Source organism: Trachypithecus francoisi, unplaced genomic scaffold (assembly GCF_009764315.1).
Source record: "Trachypithecus francoisi isolate TF-2019V2 unplaced genomic scaffold, Tfra_2.0 Lachesis_group15, whole genome shotgun sequence".
Lineage (NCBI taxonomy): Eukaryota > Metazoa > Chordata > Mammalia > Primates > Cercopithecidae > Trachypithecus > Trachypithecus francoisi.
This window is the reverse complement of record NW_022681460.1, coordinates 13,314,633-13,339,372: the sequence shown is the minus strand read 5'-3', so window position 1 is coordinate 13,339,372 and position 24,740 is coordinate 13,314,633.

Below are 24,740 nucleotides of genomic sequence, written 5' to 3'. Positions count from 1 at the left end.
GCTGGTCTTGAACTCCTGACGTCAAGTGATCTGCCCACCTCAGCCTCCCAAAGTGCTGGGATTACAGGCGCGAGCCACCACGCCTGGCTTAACCAGGAGTTTTTCATCAAAATTATGTGGTGTGCTTTTAAAAAACCATTTGTGCCCAGTCTGCATCACAAGGACTCTGACTTAGAATGTTGAGAAAGCTCTCCGGGTGATTCTGATGAGCGACGCTGGCTCAGAGCCGCTCTGTTAAGTGTCATTGAATGCCATTAAACAACCATTATCCAAGGCTTCCTTGGTTCAAGATTTCATAGTTGTGTAATTTTTATGTTTTATCCAAATTTTTGGCTGAAAATAATAATAGCTAATAATTCCTGAGCACTTCCCAGATGCTGTCTTAAGTGCTTAACATACATGATCTCTTGTAATTCCCACAACAAATCTAAGAGGAAGCTATCCTTATCTTATACAGTGAGAGAGATGGAGCTTTGAAAATATCCATAACTGGATTGCTCAGTGTCATACAGTTGGTGAGTAGCAAAGCCAGGACTCCAAACCAGGCATCAGCCACCTGGTTAGCAGAGATGGTGAGCTACGAGGGCACATTTGAAGTGAGCACCTCTGGTCACTCCACTTAAGCCCCTGCTGTGGGTCACTAACCTCAAGAGGAGTATTAATAAAGGTAGAAAGCAGGCCAGTCCTGAAAGCCTGAATCCAGGGAAGATTTAAAAATCCCAGCACTTTGGGAGGCCCAGGTGGGTGGATCACCTGAAGTCTGGGCAACATGGTAAAACCCCCACTCTACTAAAAATACAAAAATTAGCTGGGTGTGGTGGCACTTGTCTGTAATCCCAGCTACTCAGGAGGCTGAGGCAGGAGAACTGCTTCAACCCGGGAGGCAGAGGTTGCAGTGAGCCGAGATTGCATCACTGCACTCCAGCCTGGGCGACAGACAAAGACTCTGTCTCAAAAAAAAAATAAAAAAAAAATAAAAAAAAAAAAAAAAAATAAAAAAAGAAACCCCCAAAACCAAGAAACTGCCAAAAAAGCAAATTGGAAGAAACCTTTACAATTTAAATTTCTTAACAACTGGATGAATTTGTCTCAGATATAATGATATGCATTAGAAAACAGACTAGGGTAAAAGGATACACATTATGAAAATCCCTCTTTTTAAACAAAAGCTTATTTTGTAATTTCTGGTATTTCATTCTGAGCAGCTGCTGAACTAGGAGGCCTTGAAGGTCTCCCAGGGTAGCTTAGAGGAAACAAGGCTTATCCCATACCTCAGAGCAAATAACACTTGGCCTCCCAGTACTATTGTAATTCATTTGTTTACTCGGAACACTTGAAACCAAGTTAACATGGCCCAACTAAAGTGTGGTTCACTTAAGTGCTATGCATTTCTCTGTGAGAGATGTCAGTGACTGCTTTGCAAATTCTGTCAGTTTCTTGACAAAATGGGAGGCATCTGTTAATGTGAACACAAGATGAGCCACATAACTCCAGAAAGACAGAGGTGTTTGCAAAAGTAAAGCTTCAAGGAGTTTAAGAAGCCTTAAGTTGCTTCATCTTTCACATCAGCGAAGTTCATGAGGCTCAAGAAAGATACTAACCCTTCTTAGTATCTTTTTTTGTTTGTTTGTTTAACATTGTTTTCCTCTATCTTCAAAAAGTGCTAAACCATAAATGGCATTTTAAACCTTGTTACTTGTGAAAATACTTTAAAAATTATTTTTGCTACTCAAAGTAAAGTAAAAAAGTGAATCTTTAAAATGTCATTTAAGATGGATTCAGGGCCGGGCGCGGTGGCTCAAGCCTGTAATCCCGGCACTTTGGGAGGCCGAGACGGGCGGATCACGAGGTCAGGAGATCGAGACCATCCTGGCTAACACGGTGAAACCCCGTCTCTACTAAAAAAAATAGAAAAAAACTAGCCGGGCGAGGTGGCGGGCGCCTGCAGTCCCAGCTACTCGGGAGGCTGAGGCAGGAGAATGGCGTGAACCCGGGAGGCGGAGCGTGCAGTGAGCTGAGATCCGGCCACTGCACTCCAGCCCGGGCGACAGAGTGAGACTCCGTCTCAAAAAAAAAAAAAAAGATAGATTCAGGTAGCCAGGTGCAGTGGCTCACATCTGTAATCCCAGTACTTTGGGCAGCCGAGGCAGGAGAATCACTTGATGTCAGGAGTTCGAGACCAACCTGGCCACCATGGCAAAACCCCTTCTCTACTAAAAATGCAAAAGAATTAGCCAGGCCTGGTAGTGCACACCTGTAATCCCAGCTACTTCAGAGGCTGAGGCAGGAGGACCACTTGAACCCGGGATGGGGGAGGCTGCAGTGAGCCAAGGTTGCACAACTTCAGTCCAGAGACTCTGTCTCAAAAAAAAAAAAAAAAGAAAGAAAAGAAAAGGAAAGAAAAACGATAGATTCAGAAGCCAGGAATGAAAAAGAAATAATTCAGGATAGGTGATTATATATGAACTAAAAATGGTTAAATTCGCAGAATATTCATATCAATGTTTCTCAAAATGTGGGCCTCAAATTCTTTGTTTCAAAATTGCTTTAAAAAGAAAAACCTGGTCAGGCGCGGTAGCTCAAGCCTGAAATCCCAGCACGTTGGGAGTCAGATGCAGGCAGATCACTTGATGTCAGAAGTTCGAGACCAGCTGATCAACATTGTGAAACCCCATCTCTACTAAAAATACAAAAATTAGCCAGACGTGGTGGCACACACCTATAATCCTAGGTACTTGGGAGGCTAAGGCAGGAGAGTCGCTTGAACCTGGGAGTCAGAGGTTGCAGTGAGCCAAGACTGTGCCACTGCACTCCAGCCTGGGCAACATAGTGAGCCTGTCTCTAAGTAATAAAATAAATAAATGGATAAACATAAAAACCCCCAAAACAGCAACAAAAATCTTTATCCAAGACTACCTGAAGTCAACTCTCACGTTTTTAATGAGCTTCGAATGATTGAGTAGTGTGTTATAGATCCTTCTGTTGTTGTCTTATTATAAAAACGGTGCTGGGATATCTGAAGTTCTGGTTAGCACACTTCCCCCGTGGTTATTCTTTGACCACATCAGAGGCTCCTAATCTTTTGTGTGCCACCATGCCAACTAGAGCTGGTAAGCTTAGGAATCCCTTTTCACATCAATGTTTGTAAATGCATGAATAAAACACATAGGATTACCAAAGAAACTATGTTGAGGTGCGTTTTTTTTTTTGCTTGTTTGTTTTTTGAGACAGAGTCTCACTCTGTCACCCAGGCTGGAGTGTAGTGGCCCCATTGCGGCTCACTGCAACCTCCGCCTCCCGGGTTCAAGCGATGCTCCTGCCTCAGCATCCTGTGTAGCTGGGATTACAGGCGTGGGCCACCACGCCAGGCTAATTTTTGTATTTTAGTAGAGACAGGGTTTCACCATGTTGGCCAGTCTGGTCTCGAACTCCAGACGTTGTGATCCGCCCACGTCAGCCTCCCAAAGTGCTGGGATTACCGGCGTGAGCTACCATGCCCCGCTTGAGATGCATTTATTATAAAATGTAATATACTAATATCTACCTTTTTGATGATGTATTACGTAATAATAATAGTCATTAAATAATAATGACTACTAACATTTCAAAGAAGTGATGAGCACGAATGAGCATTATATCTTCAGTAACTGATCTATCTGTGATTTCTATTAATGAAATGATTTCTATTTCTATCATTGATATTGCTAATAACACTGGTTTATTACCTACATTCAAAATAGAAGGAAACGCTAAATGTTAGTTAGAGGTCAGTAGAAACAAAGATGTGTTTTGTTTTGTTTTTCCCTCATCTGTGTTCCCAAGCTCCCTGAATTCTAACCCTAGGTTAAGATTTTCATTCTAGAAAGCGGTAGATGGTACAGTCATGTGGAAACTTCTGTTGCTTTCTAGTTCAAATAGGTTCCTCCTAAGAAACTTCTGCCAAGTGTAATATGTGGCAGGGCAGCAGACTCACAGAGGTGCTAATCCTACTTGCTTTGGAATTGTGTCAGGGGCCTGATTTCTTGGAGATAGTTTACCTCCCTGCCTTGTGGATATGTGATGTCAAGCAGGTGTTGAATGGGAGATCTGGACACCTTTCAGATAGCTTTTCCTCTTGGACCACTTGTTTTCAAGACCCCTGAGATATGCTGGATGAGGTGCCTCATGCCTGTAATCTCAACACTTAGGGAAGTCAAGGAGATAGCTTGTGCTCAGGAGTTTGAGACCAGTCTGGGCAACATGGCAAGATCCTGTTTATATATAAAATAAAAAAAGTAAAAAATTATGATGGTGTGTGCCTGTAGTCCCAGTTACTCAGGAGGTGGAACCAGGAGAATCACTTGATCCCAGGAATTCAAGATTATAGGGCTTGGGGGCGGGGGGAACAATTTCACCCCAATAGTGATCTTTCCAATCTCCTTTGTATTACACGGTCTTAGACAATCGCTCACATCTCCTAAAAGTATAGAAATCAATTCAATTCTGAAATTTTTCTACATGGAAGCAGCCAGAGTATTGATTTCCAAAGTGCTAAGAGGACATGGCCAGTCATTGGCAGCTCTCTGCAGTGACCAGACATACATATTCCTCACCCCACAAAGAGGCTAGAAAAATGTGACATTCTGCCTTGGGAAATCACAGAGTGGACAGGAGTCAGGAGCCACTACTGTTGAAGACAAACTGTGAAAATCTTCCCTGTGACACATCCAATTCCAGGTTGGTTTAGACTTGCTGTGCAGGGGGAGAGGCAGAAGAGTAAAGAGCAGTTTTCCCATCCACTGGAGAGTCATGGTCCCACCTGACCCTCGCCCTTTCAGCCCCACCTTAAACATACACAGCCAAGCAACTCTCAGTTGTGGAGCCGACACTAGCTTTTACGTGCTTACCCTGGATTTTAGCAGTTAAATTGCTGGGTGTTTGTATAGTGTGTTATTTACTCTACAGCCCTTTGTCTGTGTAGATTGCATATAAACCATCTACTTGGTTTTCCTGCCAAATTCAGTGTGAGATAATTAAAATTAAAAAAAAAAAAAGAAAGAAACCAAATGACAAAGTCTGAAGTTCTTATCCATAAAGCAAAAAAGAAAAAACAAAAAACCAAAAGCCACAACTGATTATATAAACTAAAAGATGTTCTATCTGGTGTAGAACACTTCTTCCTTTCTTTTTTTTTTTTTTAAGAAAAGGTCTTGCTCTGTCACCCAGGCTGGAGTGTGGTGTCACCATCAGGGCTCACTGTAGCCTTTTGACCTCCCTGGGATCTAGTGGTCCTCCCATCTCAGCCTCCCACTCCAGCTGAGACTACAGGTGTGAGCCACCATGCCCAGCTAATTTTTTTGTTTTTTGTGGAGATGGGGTCTCCCTATGTTGCCCAGTCTAAACATTTCTAAAATAGCTTTTGAAACACAATCAGAGCAAGAAAATATATTTTAATTACCAAGGAATTTTGCACAATTGATGGAATATAAGTGCATAAAATCTTATGGTCATTTGATTTCATTAATGTTTCTTATCTATTTACCACATTACCTTACACCACAATCTTTTTTTTTTTTTATTTGAGACGGAGTCTCGCTCTGTCGCCCAGGCTGGAGTGCAGTGGCCGGATCTCAGCTCACTGCAAGCTCCGCCTCCCGGGTTTACGCCATTCTCCTGCCTCAGCCTCCCGAGTAGCTGGGACTACAGGCGCCCGCCACGGCGCCCGGCTAGTTTTTTGTATCTATGAACTTGAACAATTAACAATGATCTAAGATTGTATACAGTACAATTAGGTAAAAAGAAGTTTTAAACGTATTTGGTGAATTTTCAACTTTTAAATTTTTACCATAAAATCTACGTAAAACTCTGTGTCAAGAATTCCATATTTCCCCCGCCCCTCCTACGAATAAGACCATGTCACTCTTCTACCTGACATATGCTTCTTTAACTTACTTCTTTTTCCAAATTGCATTCCATGAGTTTGTTTTCATTTAAGCTCTGCACAGTCTATAATACGGCTTGATCTATTTTATTTCTTAGTTTTTTTTCCTCACGTCTGCTTTTGGGAATTTTTTCCTTTTTATACATTATTTTCTTCATGCTCTATTTTTATATTACTTCTATAAAAGATAGCTGTAATTTATATGTCCCATAGTCTTTTTTTCAGATCTTTTCCATGCTACTCCCCTCAACAGTTTTCTGCAGCCTGCTTTGCTTGCTAGACACTCTAGCCTTTGTCTAACCTAGATTGTGTAAGCTCCTCAGGGCAAAGTTCTTGTCACTCGGTGCTTTGTAATGTGTTCTAGGTACTTCTTACCAGACTGAGTAATCATAACATGCAATCTGCTATAATCAGATTGTGAATGATAGTCTATCCTGCAGATAACATTCTGTAGCTAGGTTAGGGTGTGGCCACGTAGCACCGACGGCCTGAGGTAGAGAAAATAATTAAGCATAGGGAAAGTTAGAAATAAGTTTATTTGGCCAGGTGCAGTGGCTCACGCCTGTAATCCTAGCACTTTGGGAGGACGAGGTGGGCAGATTGCCTGAGCTCAAGAGTTTGAAAGCAGCCTGGGCAACACGGCAAAATCCTGTCTCTACTAAAAATACAAAAAACTAGCTTGGCATGATGGCACGTACCTGTAATTCCAGCTACTGGGGAGGCTGAAGCAGGAGAATCGCTTGAACCCAGGAGGTGGTGGCTGCAGTGAGCCAAGATGGTGCCACTTCACTCCAGTCTGGGTGACAGAGTGAGACTCTGTCTCCACACACAAACAAACCACCAATGAAACAAAACAAAACATATCAAAAAATAGAAAGAAATAAGTTTATTAAAAAGGTACAGGAAATCAAACCTCTTGCCATGGGCCTATTAGTGTCAAAGAGAAGTTTCAGGCAAACTCTTGAGTCCTGGAGAAGACTTAACACTGTCAAAGGTGTGGAGTATATGCTAAACAAACATACAAAAAATAAATAAATAAGAAAGCCTCTTTCTGCTCATCTGGGCCTTGCTGGAAACTGTAAAAGAAAAACTATCCCGCCTGGTGTGGTGGCTCATGCCTGTAATCCCAGCACTTTGGGAGGCTGATGGGGGTGGATTACCTGACGTCGGGAGTTCAAGATCAGCCTGACCAACATGGAGAAACCCAGTCTCTACCAAAAATACAAAATTAGCCTGACGTGGTGGTGCATGCCTGTAATCCCAGCTACTCAGGAGGCTGAGGCAGGAGAATCGCTTGAACCCAGGAGGCGGAGGTTGTGGTGAGCCCAGATTGCACCATTGCACTTATGAGCAATAAGAATGAAACTCTGTCTTAAAAAACAAAACAAAACAAAACAACAATGAAATAACAACAACAAAAAGAAAAGCTATTCCTTGGGTACAGAAAGTCAATGAAAGTTGAAAAACGTAGTGGTAATACACTGCCTCACTTGGAAACTGATCTGACTAGTCTGTGGTCCAAATGAACTTCTTTCCTGTCTCTATGCAGTTATGGCTATAATCGCCGTGTCTCCTAAGAGCCTGGAACGTGACCAGTTAGAATCAGAAATTTGGAAGCATTCCTCTTATCTAGTGTCAGGTCATTTCTGGTCACTTCCTCACAGACTTTATTAAGTCTAGTGAACAGCTATCCCCCAAATCCTTATTAGGTATCTGGGGATCAATATTTGTAAATCTCCAAAGAAGCCATCTTCATTCCTCCTCAAAAAAAAAACTAAGATGGATGAATACAAAATAGTCAAAAATTTAGAAAAGTAAAGAGAGGAAATTTAAAAATTAATAATGTTTATGGGAGGAAAAAAGCCCTCCCATGGAGGTTGCTTATGGGACTCAAGGGACCTGTGGCTTCTGGGAAGCCACTTTCTCTGTGCTGTGGCTGCAGTGACTCCCTGTGGAGTGTGGATCAATATCAAATCAATATCAATATCATTATCAAATCTGAGGCTCTGAGGGAGCCCTGGGGTTAAAAGAGCTGTTCCTGCACTGACGCTCTGATGCCAAAGCAAAGCTATGTGCTGGTTGTTTGGCTCTGAAGGGCTCCTGAATTTCAGTCTCTCCTGGGGGTGTCATGCTCACAAGGAATTAAAGGGGTGACAACACAGGGTCCGGAGGGGCTGTTACCTGGGCTGACTTGGGTGCAGAAGTTAGTGACCCCTCACAGAACAATGTGAACTCAGTGGGAGGGTGTTCGCAGCTCTACCGAGTTCTAGGGAAGGTGCCTCTCTGGAGGAGGTAAAGGTGGCCAAATGAAGGACGTTAACTTTGCAGCTTTCCTGGCAAGCGTTCTGAGGTGACAGGGTTAGATGAGATGCATCAGGCCTGTCTGGCAAATCTCCATGATGCTAGCTCATGAAGGGCTTTGGTCCACTTTTCAAGATAGCCTAAAATAAAATAACATAAAATAAAAACAAAGGCCAGAACACCGTGGGAAAATGTTGTACTTTTTGGTGATTCAAGAAAAGGTGAGAAGCTAGCTTTAATATCTTTGGGACAAAATGAGCATGTTTCAGTATGAACATTAAAATAAGGATTAAAACCAAGGAAACACTGATTTAATATCTTTCCTATTCATTGTCTTTCTGTGAATCCCACTTTTTTTTTTTTTTTTTTAGGAATCTTGCTCTGTCACCCAGACTGGAGTGCAGTGGTGCAATCTTGGCTCCCTGCAATCTCTGCCTCCCTGGTTCAAGTAATTCTCCTGCCTCAGCCTCTCGAGTGGCTGGGATTACAGGCATGTGCCATCATGCCTGGCTAATTTTTGTATTTTTAAGTAGAGAAGGGGTTTTGCCATGTTGGCCAGACTGGTCTGAAACTCCTGGCCTCAAGTGATCTGCCTGCCTTGGCCTCCCAAAGTGCTGGGATTACAGGTATGAGTCACTGTGCCCGGCCTTACTTATTGTTTAAAAAGATCTATAAAAATAAATAAATAAATAAATAAATAAATAAATAAGAAGATCCTTAATAAACTAATAAGGAGAACATCAAGAATGTCAGAAAAACAGAACAGTTTTCTCTCACTATAGTCTTTGTCCTCTCATATCAAATGTTGCTAGTTTAAAAATTTTTTCTTGGTGGCTTTATATTATTGTTTGTTACATACTGTAATTTATTTCTTGTAAAATAAACCAAAAAATGCATGACTAAGTTGCTATTACTTTATGTCTTTGAAGTGAAGTCTAAGCAATTGTATTTTAAAATTCTGAAACATAAGTATTAAAATTGAGATTAAAGCCACTGATCTCATGTGACATTAGGTCTGAAGTGTTGAAGTGATACTTATGTGCAGGATTGTCACCTGTGAACAACATGTAAATGTTGATGAATACTGTATAAATGTGCATATACATACACATGCAGTATCATACATTTTCTTCTTTATTTACTTAACTTTTTTTGTTTTTTGAGGTAGGATCTCACTCTGTTGTCCATTCTTGATGTTCTCCTTATCATATATAGCACTGAGTCAGAAACAGTAATGAAATTACTAATCCCACGTAATGTTTCAGAGCATGAATTCACTGGTGAGTTTATTAAGGATTTTTTTTTATTATTATACTTTAAGTTCTAGGGTACATGTGCACAATGTGCAGGTTTGTTACATATGTATACATGTGCCATGTTGGTGTGCTGCACCCATTAACTCGTCATTTACATTAGGTATATCTCCTAATGCTATCCCTCCCCCCTCTCCCCACAATAGGACCCAGTGTGTGATGATCCCCTTCCTGTGTCCAAGTGATCTTATTGTTGAATTCCCACCTATGAGTGAGAACATGCGGTATTTGGTTTTCTGTTCTTGCGATAGTTTGCTGAGAATGATGGTTTCCAGCTGCATCCATGTCCCTACAAAGGACACGAACTCATCCTTTTTTATGGCTGCATAGTATTCCATAGTGTATTTGTGCCACATTTTCTTAATCCAGTCTGTCACTGATGGACATTTGGGTTGATTCCAAGTCTTTGCTATTGTGAATAGTGCCACAATAAACATACATGTGCGTGTGTCTTTAAAGCGCATGACTTATAATCCTTTGGGTATATCCCCAGTAATGAGATGGCTGGGTCAAATGGTATTTCTAGTTCTAGATGCTTGAGGAATCGCCACACTGTTTTCCACAATGGTTGAACTAGTTTACAGTCCCACCAACAGTGTAAAAGTGTTCCTATTTCTCCACATCCTCTCCAGCACATGTTGTTTCCTGATTTTTTAATGATTGCCATTCTAACTGGTGTGAGATGGTATCTCATTGTGGTTTTGATTTGCATTTATCTGATGGCGAGTGATGATGAGCATTTTTTCATGTATCTCTTGGCTGTATGAATGTCTTCTTTTGAGAAGTGTCTGTTCATATCCTTTACCCACTTTTTGATGGGGTTGTTTTTTCTTGTAAATTTGATTGAGTTGTTTATAGGTTCTGGATATTAGTCCTCTGTCAGATGAGAAGATTGAAAAATTTTCTCCCATTCTGTAGGTTGCCTGTTCACTCTGATGGTAGTTTCTTTTGCTGTGCAGAAGCTCTTTAGTTTCATTAGATCCCATTTGTCAATTTTGGCTTCTGTTACTGTTGCTTTTGGTGTTTTAGACATGAAGTCCTTGCCCATGCCTATGTCCTGAATGGTATTACCTAGGTTTTCTTCTAGGGTTTTTATGGTTTTAGGTCTAACATTTAAGTCTCTAATCCACCTTGAATTAATTTTCGTATAAGGAGTAAGGAAAGGATCCAGTTTCAGCTTTCTACTTTGGGGTAGCCAATTTTCCCAGCACCATTTATTAAATAGGGAATCTTTTCCCTGTTTCCTGTTTCTCTCAGGTTTGTCAAAGATCAGATGGCTGTAGATGTGTGGTATTATTTCTGAGGGCTCTGTTCTGTTCCATTTGTCTATATCTCTGTTTTGGTACCAGTACCATGCTGTTTTGGTTACTGTAGCCTTGTAGTATAGTTTGAAGTCAGGTAGCATGATGCCTCCAGCTTCGTTCTTTTGGCTTAGGATTGTCTTGGCAATGTGGGGTCTTTTTTGGTTTCATATGAACTTTAAAGCAGTTTTTTCCAATTCTGTGAAGAAAGTAATTGGTAGCTTAATGGGGATGGCATTGAATCTATAAATTACCTTGGGCAGTATGGCCATTTTCACAATATTGATTCTTCCTATCCATGAGCATGCTATGTTCTTCCATTTGTTTGTGTCCTCTTTTATTTCATTGAGCAGTGGTTTGTAGTTCTCCTTGGAGCAAAATTCCCAGATTACCTTTAAAATTAATGTTAAGATTTTTTTTCCCCCCTCTCAACTCAGCTTTTCCTAACTTGAGGAAGAACTGAGAAGAGAAGGCCTATGTCAAGATCTTACCTAGGGGTCAAGATGTCATAAATCTATGCTTCACCAGGCCTACTCCAGTAGAAGCCTTCTTTAACTAAGTTCACCCCTTGGAAATAACTTGTTCTTTTCTCTCCCTTCAGCACATATAAACAGTTTCAACTTGGATTTGCCTTTTTTGACATAGTCATTTTTTAACCATCACGATATGGTTTTGTCTCTATGACTCCCCTAAAATTGTTCTTTTCATGGTTACAATCATCCATTTTCTTGTCAGTAAATCCAATAAACATCTGTCAGTCAATATCTTGTCTGTCCACAAGTCATCCGTATTGTTGATCACTCACTCAATCCCCTTGTCTTCTGTTCAACACTCAATGTTTGTTTACCTCTTATCCCCATGGGTTTTCCTCTTTCTTCAACCCTTCTAGGCAAAGTAGCCTCCCAAACCTGCTCTGTATTCAAAATTTGCTGTCTTAATTAGTAACAGGCCCCATCTGCCCAGGATGTATGATGTTATTACCTGAAAGATAAGGTAATTAGACATAGCTACCTCCAAACCCTGTCTTTGCCATTTTGTGTGCTCTTGTAAAAATGACTTCTCTGACGGTAAGCTTCTTCATCTACAGTTGAAGTAATAATAATAATAATAACTATGTCATGAGTTTATTATAAAGATTTAAAAAGGTCATGAATATATACAATGAGCATAATACCTAATGCATAGGATGTTTTTAATAAGTGTTGGTTCCTTTGTTTTAATTTTTTCCCAATTGCTTCAGTCAGGAGCTTGGAGTCATCATAGGCTCTTCTCTATCTATCTACCACTGAACTCACTGAGTTTCACAAAGTGTTCACAAAGTGCTGCTGATTCAACTTTCCAAAATGTTCTAAAAGTCATGATACACCAATTCTCATGGTCTCAATATTCATTGACTGGATCATTGCCACCATTTTCCTGGTCTGGTTAAATAAGCCCCTACAGCCAGGTACAGTGGCTCATGCCTGTAATCCCAGCACTTTGAGAGGCCGAGGCAGGCGGATCACGTGAGGTCAGGAGTTCGAGACCAGCCTGACCAACATGGAGAGACACTGTCTCTACTGAAAATACAAAATTAGCCAGTCATGAAGGTGCATGCCGGTAATCCCAGCTACTCGGTAAGCTAAAGCAGGAGAATCGCTTGAACCCAGGAGGTGGAAGTTGCAGTGAGCCGAGATCATGCCACTGCACTCCAGCCTGGGCAAGAAGAGCAAAACTTTATCTCAAAAAAAAAAAAAGCAAATTTGATTTTGACTGAATCCAGTGTAAATGCTTCAGTGGCTCCCTGCAGAGGTCACAGTCAAGTCTATCTCCATAGCACGGTGGATGGAATATTTCCTGTCTAGGTTCTACACTGTATCTTCAGACTTAACTCCTGCTACTCTCTACCACTAATCATACCTGGATTTTCTTGAAAGACCCTTACTTTCTATACCTTACCACATATGGTTCTCACGCCTTAAACTCTTCTTTCCATTGCCCTCTTCTGATTCAATTGCTTAACCTCCGGACTTCCTTCAAAGTCAGCTCAGGCTTTGTCTCCTCCAGGGAGTTTTCCTGATGAGCCAGCCTGGTTTAAATGTCCTTCCTTACTCTGTGCTTCCCATCACTGTGTGCGTGTTGTGCTCATAACATGGATTACATACTCTTTTTTTTTTTTTTTTTTGCATTAATGATCTAGCTTTCCCACTGGACTGGAAGCCCCTTGGGAACGTGTTATATCTTCTGGATATAACCTGTTCTATTTATAGTATCTCTCAATGCATGTATGTTGAAGGAATGGAATGTTAAATATTTCATTAGAATGAAATGGATAATGTTCAAGAGCTGTGATTGACCAAAGAAGAAAACCCAAATGTATTGAGATCAAAGTAACTGTTTCATCTGAGTGATGTTTTGTCTTAGCTGAGATATTACTTCTTTTTTCCTTCTTTTCTTTCTTTCATGAAGCCTTTGTGTCAAATCCTTTTTTTCTATCATATTAAAAGGAGGCTTCTAGACAAAGGCCTTCTTTGGGTGGTTACTGGCCTCACCCGGACAAGTTCCCACCTTATCTTTCAAATCCCTTTTGTAGTATAGACAAATAAAACAGATGGGGAACACTGTTGTGAGCCAAAGAACACAGTGCAGTTGGAAATACTTGCCTCATGTAGCCAGAGCTGTGTTTATTGTTGTTCTAGATAACAGATGTGAATGCACTACAGAATGGAAGATAGGGTCCTCTGAACACACTGCCTTCTTTCTCACATCCACACCTCTGGTCCTTCTGAGACCTCTGTAAGGACTACCCTTCCCCTTTCTCTGCTTTGTGAGCTCCTCTTCATCTTTAAAATTTTCGCTCCTCTAGGAAACCCTTTTTTATTGGCCCCCACAAAGGAAGTTGCTTTCTCTTTTGAGGAGCACACTCTGGCTATAACTCACAGAGGTACCTACCAGCCTGCATAATAGTTGTCTCTGCCATCTTATTAGGTTGTGAACTCAATAGCCTGTGATTATTTCACAACTGAATTCTCAGCACTAAGTTTAAGTTAAACCTGGCACATGTAGTTATTCAAATGTTTGTTGAATAAATATTGAATGAATGTGAAGATTTGTCCCTAGTCTGAGATAATGTAATATTTGTAATCATTGAGTCAGATGATAATGTCCTAAGCAGATCAATTTGGTAACATCAAGAAAAATGGTAGGCCAGGCACGGTGGCTCATACCTGTAATCCCAGCACTTTGGGAGGCTGAGGTGGGCAGATCACGAGGTCAGGAGATCGAGACCAGCCTGGCCAACATGGTGAAATCCTGTCTCTACTAAAACTACAAAAATTAGCGGGCATGGTGGTGCACGCCTGTAATCCTAGCTACTCAGGAGGCTGAGGCAGGAGAATTGTTTGAAGCCATGAGGTGGAGGTTGCAGTGAGCTGAGATTGCACCACTGCACTCCAGTCTGGGGGATAGAGTGAGACTCCAGCTCAGGAAAAAAAAAAAGAAAGAAAGAAAGAAAGAAAAGAAAATAAAAGAAAAGAAAAGGAAAGAAAAGATAAGAAAAATGGCTATGGCTGGGTGTGGTGTCTCACACCTGTAATCCCAACACTTTGGGAGGCCTAGGAGGGCAGATCACTTGAGGACAGGAGTTCGAGATCAGCCTGGCCTACATGGTAAAATCCTGTCTCTACCAAAAATACAAAAATTACCCAGACATCGTGGCATATGCCTGTAATCCTAGCTACTCAGGAGGCTGAGGCAGGAGAATCACTTGAACCCAGGAGGTGGAGGTTGCAGTGAGTTGAGATCATGACATTGCACTCTAGCCTGGGCAACAGAGGGAGACTGTCACAAAACAACAACAATGATAACAACAACAACAAAAATAAACAAAAAACTAAGATTCTGTGTGTTTACCCAACGTGTGTATGTATGTGTATATACACATATATATATATTTACACACACATATCTATATATAGTTTGTTTTTTATAATTTCAGCTTTTATTTTAGATTCAAGGGGTACATGTCAGGTTTGTTACATGAATGTAGTATTGTGTGACACTGAGGTTTGGGGTGTGAATGACCATGTCACCCAGTTAGTGAGCATGGTACCCAATAGGTAGTTTCTTCAGCCCATGCTCCCCTCCCATTCTGCCCCACCTAAGACTCTCTCCCCAGGGTCTATTGTTCATATCTTTATGTTCATGTGTACACCCCTGTCCCCCATTTTTTGGAAATAGGGTCTCTCTATATTGCTTAGGCCAGTTTCAAACTCTTGGGTTCAAGGAATTCTCCCATCTTAGCCTCCTGAGTAGCTGGAACTAGAGGCATGTGCTACTGCATCTGACATCCAAAGTGTATTGAATATAATTGTTTAAAAGTCTGGATAAGCCAGATAAGCACTTTGACTGAAATGTGTTAGCTCTATAGAACAGGTTGGAGGTATGGAATGGTATAGTCACCGAGGATGGGACCTTTGGAATCAATACTCCTATATTCAAATTCTGTAGTAGTTTTGTCACTTAATGAGATTTAACCTCTCTTGCCTACTTCTATAATCTGTAAAATGAGCACAATAATGCCTACCACACAGTTAATTAAAAAATCAGAATATGGGCCAGGCGCAGTGGCTCACACCTGTAATCCCAACACTTTAGGAGGTACAGGTAGGTGAATCACGAGGTCAGGAGTTGGAGACCAGCCTGGCCAATATGGTGAAACCCCGTCTCTACTAAAAATACAAAAATTAGCCGGGCATGGTGGCATGCACCTGTAATCCCAGTTACTCAGGAGGCTGAAGCAGAAGAATCGCTTGAACCTGGGAGGCAGAGGTTGCAGTGAGCCGAGATTGTGCCACTGCACTCCAGCCTGGGTGACAGAGTGAGACTCCATTCCACTCCCCTTCCCCCCTAAAAAATCAGAATATGTCAGCAAAACTCTCTGCAGATATTAAACAATAAATGAATAGTTCCCATTATTAGTACGCCATGTGTTTCTGAAGTTCATCTTTGTTATAATACTGTAGTGTGATTTTGGTCTGAATGTTTTGTTTTGTAATTTTCCCTAGTGTATCCCTGGTTTGTAGGTGCTGAGATCTGAGCTTATTCTTTCTGACATGGAGCCCCACAGGGGCCATTTAAAATGAGAATACAATTGACATTTTAAAATCCAGGCTTTTACACTGTCTTCTTCCCTTTTAATCCACTTCTCTCCCGGCTTTCTTCCTATTGCAAGACTTTTATCATAATATTTGAAGTTGGGGACAGGAGAGTGAATAGATGACCATGTGTTCATTGACCATGTGTTCATATCCAAACTCTGTTCCAGATATTGGGTTAGGCTTGTGTTCTAGGAGCTTTAACAGGAGAATCTCTGGTGCGAAAGTTGTCAGAATCAAAAAGGAATCACTTGTGTTAAAAATAACTGACAAATACAACTGGAGAAGCCCATGAAGACAGAAGTCTCATGCATAAATGCTAGACAACAAAAACTATGACAAAAGACTGGAAAAAACACAACTCTGCACAAAAGCCATTACAACCTTACATACACACACCAATATTTCTATGTGAGGACATCTGCTCAGCAACTGCCTGTCCAACCTTGGACTAGAGTCACCTTTGTTATTGATTCTTGTAGCCAAGGATAATTATCGCAAAAGCAATTATGTAACTCTCCTCATTTTTCCTTTACAAACCTTTGTCTTCCATTACCTCATAGCTGACTATGGTGCACACATTCCCATTGGAAGGCCCTATTCCCAAATATTTGTGTGTGTGTATACACATATACATCTACATATACACATAAGTATTTATTTAGAATTCCTCTGTTATTTATATTGACAAAGGCATAGTATTTAGAGAAGAAGTTGATACAGAAAACTAGGTAGACAGTTGAACAAGAATATCAATTCAAAGGCATTCGGCGTAGGAGCAAAATTATCTGAAGTAACATGATAAAAACTGGCAAAGGGAGAGCTGAGAAATAAGGTTAAAGGAGAACAGAATTTTGTGTTTGGAGAGATTCCCTAATCCATGGGTCAAAATCACAGGAAGGTAGCATGGAATAGTGGAAAGGGCAGAGGCTTTGAGACCAGACAGGGTGTATGACCCTGAAGCAACCAGTCTCACCCCTTTGAACCCCATTTGCTACATCTATAAAATGAGGATACCAGTGATCACCTTATTGGTTTGTTCGGATGGTTGAGGAAGCAAATGTGCCTAAAGCATCCAGCGCTTCCCAAGTACCCAACCTTCAACTTTGACTACGGGAAGGGAGGGAACCATTAGGTAGCTAAACCCAACAGAGCTCAGGGTGCAAGCAGGCTTTTCATCTGCATAATCTCCAGTCCAGTCATTTCTTTTGACTCAGGGTTGTTTTCAAGAGATAAAATGAAAAAATCAGATGAAGCATTGTTAATATTTAAGACAAAAGGTGTCAACGAGTTTAGAATTTGCATTTGTTAAGAACCACTAAGAGAAGAATTGGTTCTAACTGGGTGCTGCTGATCTCATTCTCTGATCCGATTCCTGGTTCTAATTGAGGTCAGAAGAAGGGCAACTATGGGGATGTAGAGAAAACATTGCCTCGGAATACACCTGCTCTTTCCTTAGAGGCCTTGTGTCCACTTTTTCTGATGCAGTGAGAAACTCTAGTTTGTCTATTTTGAAGAAACCACAAAGTTTGCAATACTCAGATTCCCTTCATGTGCAGGAATGACCACAGACAGTCATGAGTATTTAATCAAAGCATACTGAACATATGTTGAGAATATGGTTGAGTACTTTGGACATATAAATAAATGACAATACTTGTATAAAATAGCCTTATATGAATGATAATGTAAAATTCAGTTGTTACTGATTTTATTTAATGGCGTATAACTCCTTTCTTGGAAATCAATTCAATTTGCTTCAACCTAATTGAGGACACTTCACTGAGGTGCTTAATTCTTGACTAACTTTAGTGCTCAGCTAGGTGCATACTGAAAAAGGCAAAATAAAACTGATAATAAACAGTAATGGCACTCTCTATACATGTACATAAAGCAGAAATGTCTTACTGCTTTTTCATTAGTCACTCATCTTTTTAACTGTAGGAAATACTGAGGACTACGTGTAGAAAGAGGAAGTGGATATTGATAACTCAGAAATGATCTCAATTCTTGAGAAACAAATGTTTGCTTGTTTCTTGTTTGTATTTTTAGAGGCACTTGCCAGACTATTAACTGGGGTCTTTTTAGAAAGGGTCTCATATGAGAGAAACAATAAAATGGGAACAGTTAATGATCAAAAGTCAGCAGAGTTCTTGTATTCTTTTTCATTGAGTCCTACAGAAGGCATGATAGTGAATCAAGGGAAAAATATTTTTAAAATGTGTTCCTCACACCTTTTCCTTAAACAAATGGTTGTTTTGGCTATTTTTGCACCTTGACTTTCTTCCCACTCTTCTCTAGATTCCTATGTTTGAGTACTGGAAATCTGTCTGCTTTTTGTTGTCTTTCTAGCATGATATAACTCTTCTAAGTCAACATTGTTTTTATCTGAAATAATTTACTTACATAAAAAAACATTTGAGGTATAGTTGTTAGAATAAACTGCTTTAACCCAACTGTGGAGAGAATCTTAGACTATGAGTCTAAACATCTGCGCTGGAGTCTTGACTCAGCCTCTATTTTGTGATCTTGGGAAACTGATTTATCCTCTTTGAACCTCAGGTTTCATATCCATAAAATAAGATGATGACACTTCACAATGATGATGAGGACTAAATGAGATAATGCACAAAAGCAGAACTGCTTGCAAATCCAATTGTAAAAGTTTTAGATTTTTTTCCTTCCAGAGTACAGGGATAGTCTCAATAATCTTTTTAATCCTCAGCACGTAGCAATGAGCAGGTCCACAGTAGGCCCACAAAAATCTGTGTTGAAGGAGTTACTGATATTTTCACGGGTGCTTGCGTTTATATAAAGGCTTCCTAACCCATCTGTGAACTCCTTAGGAACCAAGGTTGAACTTGGATATTTCTCCCAAATTCTGACTCTGTGCCTGGCATATAGACAACAGTTGCCTCCTGAGAATTCCAGAATGAGCTGGGCGTGGTGACTCATGCCTGTAATCCCAGCACTTTGGGAGGCTGAGAAAGGCAGATCACGAGGTCAGGAGTTCGAGACCAGTCTGGCCAACATAGTGAAACCCCATCTCTATTAAAAATACAAAAAATTAGCCGGGTGTGGTGGTGTGCACCTGGTTTTAATCCCAGCTACGTGGGAGGCTAAGGCAGGAGAATCGCGTGAACCTGGGATGCGGAGGTTGCAGTGAGCCGAGATCGCACCGTTGTACTCCAGCCCAGCAACAGTGTGAGACTTCATCTAAAAAAAAAAAAATTACAGAATGAAAAACTGTGGCCCATGTTGGCAGCATGCTCTGCTTCTGAGGGAAGTAAAATAATCTGCTCTATCATATATATTTGGCCATTCTTTGTTTGTAGCTAGGTCAGTGAACAGAGAGGTCTTTAAACTTCTTTAATGACATGGAAACCTAGACAAGCATTCATAATAAAAAAATCATGCACAATATTGGGAATAATAAATGCTCCCACAGAGATCACAGATGTTCTTCAATAAATTTATAAAACTGTGTCCAGAATAAAACCATATTCTCTAACAGCAGTAATTAGAATTATTAAAAACTCAAAACAAACAAACAAACAAAAAACAAATAATGGGAAGACATCATTGACTGTGGATAAACACACTAGTGGCATTTGCCTAGCTGCATTTTCCACAGTTACATAAAAGACATATGAGTCAGGGTCACGGCACAGGAGAAAACTGTGCTGTATTCTTAAACCAAGCCCTACAGAGGTCACCTAATTAATTTCTCTGTTGATCTAAAGTCCAGAGCAAGGGTAGAGATGCAGATTCTAATTATTTTTCTGCCAGCAATTTATAAAGTGAAAAAAAGCAAGCCATTAACCCCTGTAGTTTCCTAAACTCTAACATGGGTGTTACAATGTTTGCCATACCTCTCTCTCAGGGTGGCTGTAAGAATTAAATGAGGAGGAAATATATGACAGTATTTGGAAAACCAACATAAAACTCTCTTTACCCAGACATGTTGCAATGATTCTGGATATAGCTATTACCATTTACAAGCTGCTACGTATTCTTTCATAAGCTTGGGTTAGGACATTCCAACAACTGACATGCCTTCAACTTCAGTTGCTATGTTTTCTTCCTTAATAACCACATTGTTTCAGTGGTAAAAGTCTGTTATGAAAACCACCTCTTTATCTTCTTGTGAAAGTTGGAGTTTGGCTGTTGAAAACCATGGTAATAATGTTTATTTTATTTTATTATTTTATTTTTTATTTATTTTGAGATGGAATCTTGTAAGGCCCACAGAAATCTATGTTGAAAGAATTAGGCTGTCCCCAGGCTAGAGTGCAGGGGCGTGATCTTGGCTCACTGCTACCTCCGCCTCCTGGGTTCAAGCGATTCTCCTGCCTCAGCCTGCAGAGTAGCGCATGCCACCACCCCCAGCTAATTTTTGTATTTTTAGCAGAGATGGGGTTTCACCATGTTGGCCAGGATGGTTTTGATCTCTTGACTTCGTGATCCGCCCTCCTTAGCCCCCCGAAGTGCTGGGATTATAGGCTTGAGCCACCGTGTCCAGCCATTTTTTTTTTTTTGTAGCCCTTATTTAAAGTTTTCATTCTCCTAGTAAATAAAGCATCTGTCTTGTTCATTACTTTTTTCTTATCTTCTATCACAGGGCTGCTCACATAACACATGCCTAGTCAATAGTTCTTAAACAAACGAATGAAAAAACTCTATATTGTTAAGTGATTTTTCCAAAGGAGTTTGGTATTTGGAAGTTTCTTTGAAACTGCAAGTTTCTTTGGAAAGTCAACAATTTGGAAGAAAAATGTTTTAGAGGATGTAATCCAGTCATGAGAGAAATATTCAAACTAGTAGGTTAAGAACATGCACATGAATTGCTGATTTGACGGATACCACCTGAACTGACGTTGCTGGTGGCTCTGTTGTGGGCAGGCCAACAAACAAGGCCTGGAGTTGAAACTGAGATCAGATGGCACAATGGCTCATAAGTGAAGTTGTCTGGGGACATGTGAGCTCACAAAATTTACTGGTTTTTTTTTTTTTCCTCCTCTGTTCCTTTCTAGAGAATGACATTTTCATAAGATTTTAAGAAATGTGGTTGTATGTTAAGTGGAGGGTTTTTGATGTATGAGTGTTCATTTATTCAACAATATTTGAGTGTCTCATGAATCAGGAGTCAGGCTACATATTCATGGTCAAAGGTAACTGAGACATGCTTTCTGCCTTTGTCATCTTATTGTAAACATGTGATGCAGACAGACAAAAGCAACCTTCGTGACAAGGACAATGGGGACACATAATAGTGTCCTCTTATGGGGACTAGGATAAGAGAGAGTGTGAAAATAGGCCTTCTAGAGGAGATAATGTCTAAGCAGAAAATGGAGAAAAAAGATTGCCAGGTGTCATGAAAAGTGAACAGAGAGGCTGGTTCATGCAGGGGCGTGGAGGTGGGTGGAGAAAGAATTATTCCTGTAAGAGTCACCTGGACTAGGCCACACAGGGCCTTGAAAGCAGTATCACAAAGACTGGATTTCACTGGACAGCCAATGAGTCTATAGATGTATGCCACCATACTTGTCCACCTTCCCCTGTTTTTAGAACCTGGGAGGTAGGTGCCAACATGGAAAGAGCCTGGACTTTGGAGTCACTGAAAACTTGATTTGAATTTCAGTTCTACCAGAATAAGCTGTGTGAATTTGGGCAAGTTATTTACCTTCTTTGACCCTCAGTCTCCTTATTTGCAAAAGAGGGGGAATAATGCCTATCTCACAGGGCAATTGAGAAGATGATGTAAAAAATGACCAATACACACTAAGAACTCAGAAATGGCAGCTATAGCCAGGCACAGTGACTCCCAGCCTGTAATTCCAGCACTTTGGGATGCTTAGGCGGGCAGATCACTTGACTTCAGGAGTTCGAGGCCAGCCTGGCCAACATGGTGAAACCCTGTCTCTACAAAAAATACAAAAAAATTAACCAGATGTAGCGGCATGTGCCTGTGGTCCCAGCTACTTGGGAGGCTGAGGTGGGAGGATCTCTTGAGCCCAGGGGGTGGAGGTTGCAGTGAGCCATGTTCATACCTCTGCACTCCAGCCTAGGTGATAGAGTGAGACCCTGTCTTAAAAAAAAAAAAAAAAAAAAAAAAAAAAAAAAGGCAACTACTATTCTAAATATATTCTGCATTTTCTTTTTGAAACGACTTTTTAATTTTTATTTTAAAACTTGTTATAGAGGTGGAGTCTTGCTATATCGCCCAGCCTAGCCCTGAATTCCTGGTCTCAAGTGATCCTTCCTCTTCTACCTCCCAAAGTGCTGGGATTACAGTCATGAAACCAACACCCCTGGCTTAAATTTCCTGCACACAGCCTGTTCTTGACATATTTCTCTGACTCTTCCAGATAAAGGATGTGCTTCTTCAGTATCTCTTTGCTTACTCACCACGCTCACCTGTACTTCCCGCCTCCATTCCTGATTCGAATGCCTTTCTTTTCTTTTCTTTTCTTTTTTTTTTTTTGAGTCGGAGTCTCGCTCTGTCCACCAGGCTGGAGTGCAGTGGCGCTATCTCGGCTCACTGCAAGCTCCGCCTCCCGGGTTCCCGCCATTCTCCTGCCTCAGCCTCCCAAGTAGCTGGGACTACAGGCGCCCGCCACGGCGCCCGGCTAACTTTTTTTTTTGTATTTTTAGTAGAGACGGGGTTTCACCGTGGTCTCGATCTCCTGACCTTGTGATCCGCCCGCCTCGGTTTTTTTTTTTTTTTTTTTTTTTTGTGACGGAGTCTCGTTCTGTCGCCGGGGCTGGAGTGCAGTGGCCGGATCTCAGCTCACTGCAAGCTCCGCCTCCCGGGTTCCCGCCATTCTCCTGCCTCAGCCTCCGGAGTAGCTGGGACTACAGGCGCCGTCACCTCGCCCGGCTAGATTTTTGTATTTTTTAGTAGAGACGGGGTTTCACCGTGTTAGCCAGGATGGTCTTGATCTCCTGACCTCGTGATCCGCCCGTCTCGACCTCCCAAGGTGCTGGGATTACAGGCTTGAGCCACCGCGCCCGGCTTCGAATGCCTTTCTTATTCCACCTGTGGGAACTCTAACTCACCTTCAGATTTTTACCTCATCTGTGGACTTCCCTGAAGACATCAGGTGACGCTTATATCAGCCTTCTCTGAATTGTTGCTGTACCTCTTGTATAAATCATTTATTGAGCATTCTCTTACATTGTTGTTTTCAAATTTTCTTATTCTTATGAAACAAGATGTAGGCTCCATTCGGGCAAAGACAACACTTTGAGAGCAAAATGGGTGCTTGACAAATATTTATTCATTGTTTAATTTAATGAATTAAAGTGTATAAATTAAAAAAATTCATCAAGCACCCATTATTCTTTCGAGAGTAATTAATATAAATGTATTAATTTACTAATTGATGATTCCATTTACAGCTGTGTGTGTCTTTGAGTAGCAGTGACATTGTGCTGACTCTGTCTTTTAACTAATCCAGGCTTTGTCAATGAAAAAAAATCAGTTTTTACAAGGAACATATGTCCATCAATTGCACTCACGGTTGCCTAGTATCATTGGTTCGTCTTTGTCAAAAGATACAAATTCACTATTGAAGTCAATATCAGGAGAAGCAGTTTCATTTAGGCAGAGGTTTCAAAGCCGGCTGGATGCCAGGTACCAAGACATCATTCAGGCTGCTCTGCGGTTTGTATGATTCAGATGTTTAAGTAACTGAAATAACTGGATTGTCACATGGTTGGTTTTGTTATTTAAACTGTATTATTGTGTGACTTGTAAAGACAGTATACTCCCTCAACTGTTTTACTTCTGGATTGATATTGTTTAAAGAATGAATTGATATTCTAATAAATTGAACTAGGCTAAATATACTGGGTCTGTTAACAGACATAAGTTTCTTAAAATTGTAGATCTTCCATAAGATACTGTTGTTTAGCTAGCCATCACACATTTCTTAAAACTTTTAATAAGACTTGCTTCCCTTTTTTGGGAACTGGGGACATTTTAGCCTATTCATACAATATTTTTTAAATGCCAAGAAAACTTTCAGTCTTCCCAGACAGCACAATTTGTATAGTCATAAAATGATTCCATTTTGGCTACAAAATTTTGGTTACAATAACAGGAGGTGGTTTTCTTTAACTCAGTCTGGTTGTTTTTTTGTTTGTTTGTTTTTTTGAGACGGAGTTTCTCTCTTGTTGCCCAGTTAGAGTGCAATCTCACGACCTCAGCTCACTGCAATCTCCACCTCCCGGGTTCAAGCGATTCTCCCGCCTCAGCCTCCCGAGTAGCAGGGATAACAGGCATGCACCACCACACCTGGCTAACTTTATATTTTTAGTAGAGATGGGGTTTCTCCATCTTGGTCAGACTGGTCTTGAACTCCTGACCTCAGGTGATCCGCCACCTCGGCCTCCCAACGTGCTGGGATTACAGGTGTGAGCCACCGCCTCCGGCTACTCAGTCTGTTTTTACTTCTGCTCTTGAAGGGAGTTTGTTGTTTTTTTCCCCCAAGTTTTGATGTTGTTTTGATTGATGTATTTTCAGAAATCACAAATAAATTAGTTCCCAGAAGTTGAGAGAAGCCCTCTTAGCAGCATTCAGAGAATGCATGTTTTGCTTTCCACATGCCAGTGCTGTGGCGGGTGGATGTTTGAGTCACCAGGTGACCTCCTTGGAGCCAGCACCTCCTAGCTGTACACCTTACTACACTCTTTTTTTTTAAAATTCCTTTCTTTTATTTTTTGAGATGGAGTCTTGCTCTGTTGCCCAGGCTGGAGTGCAGCAGCT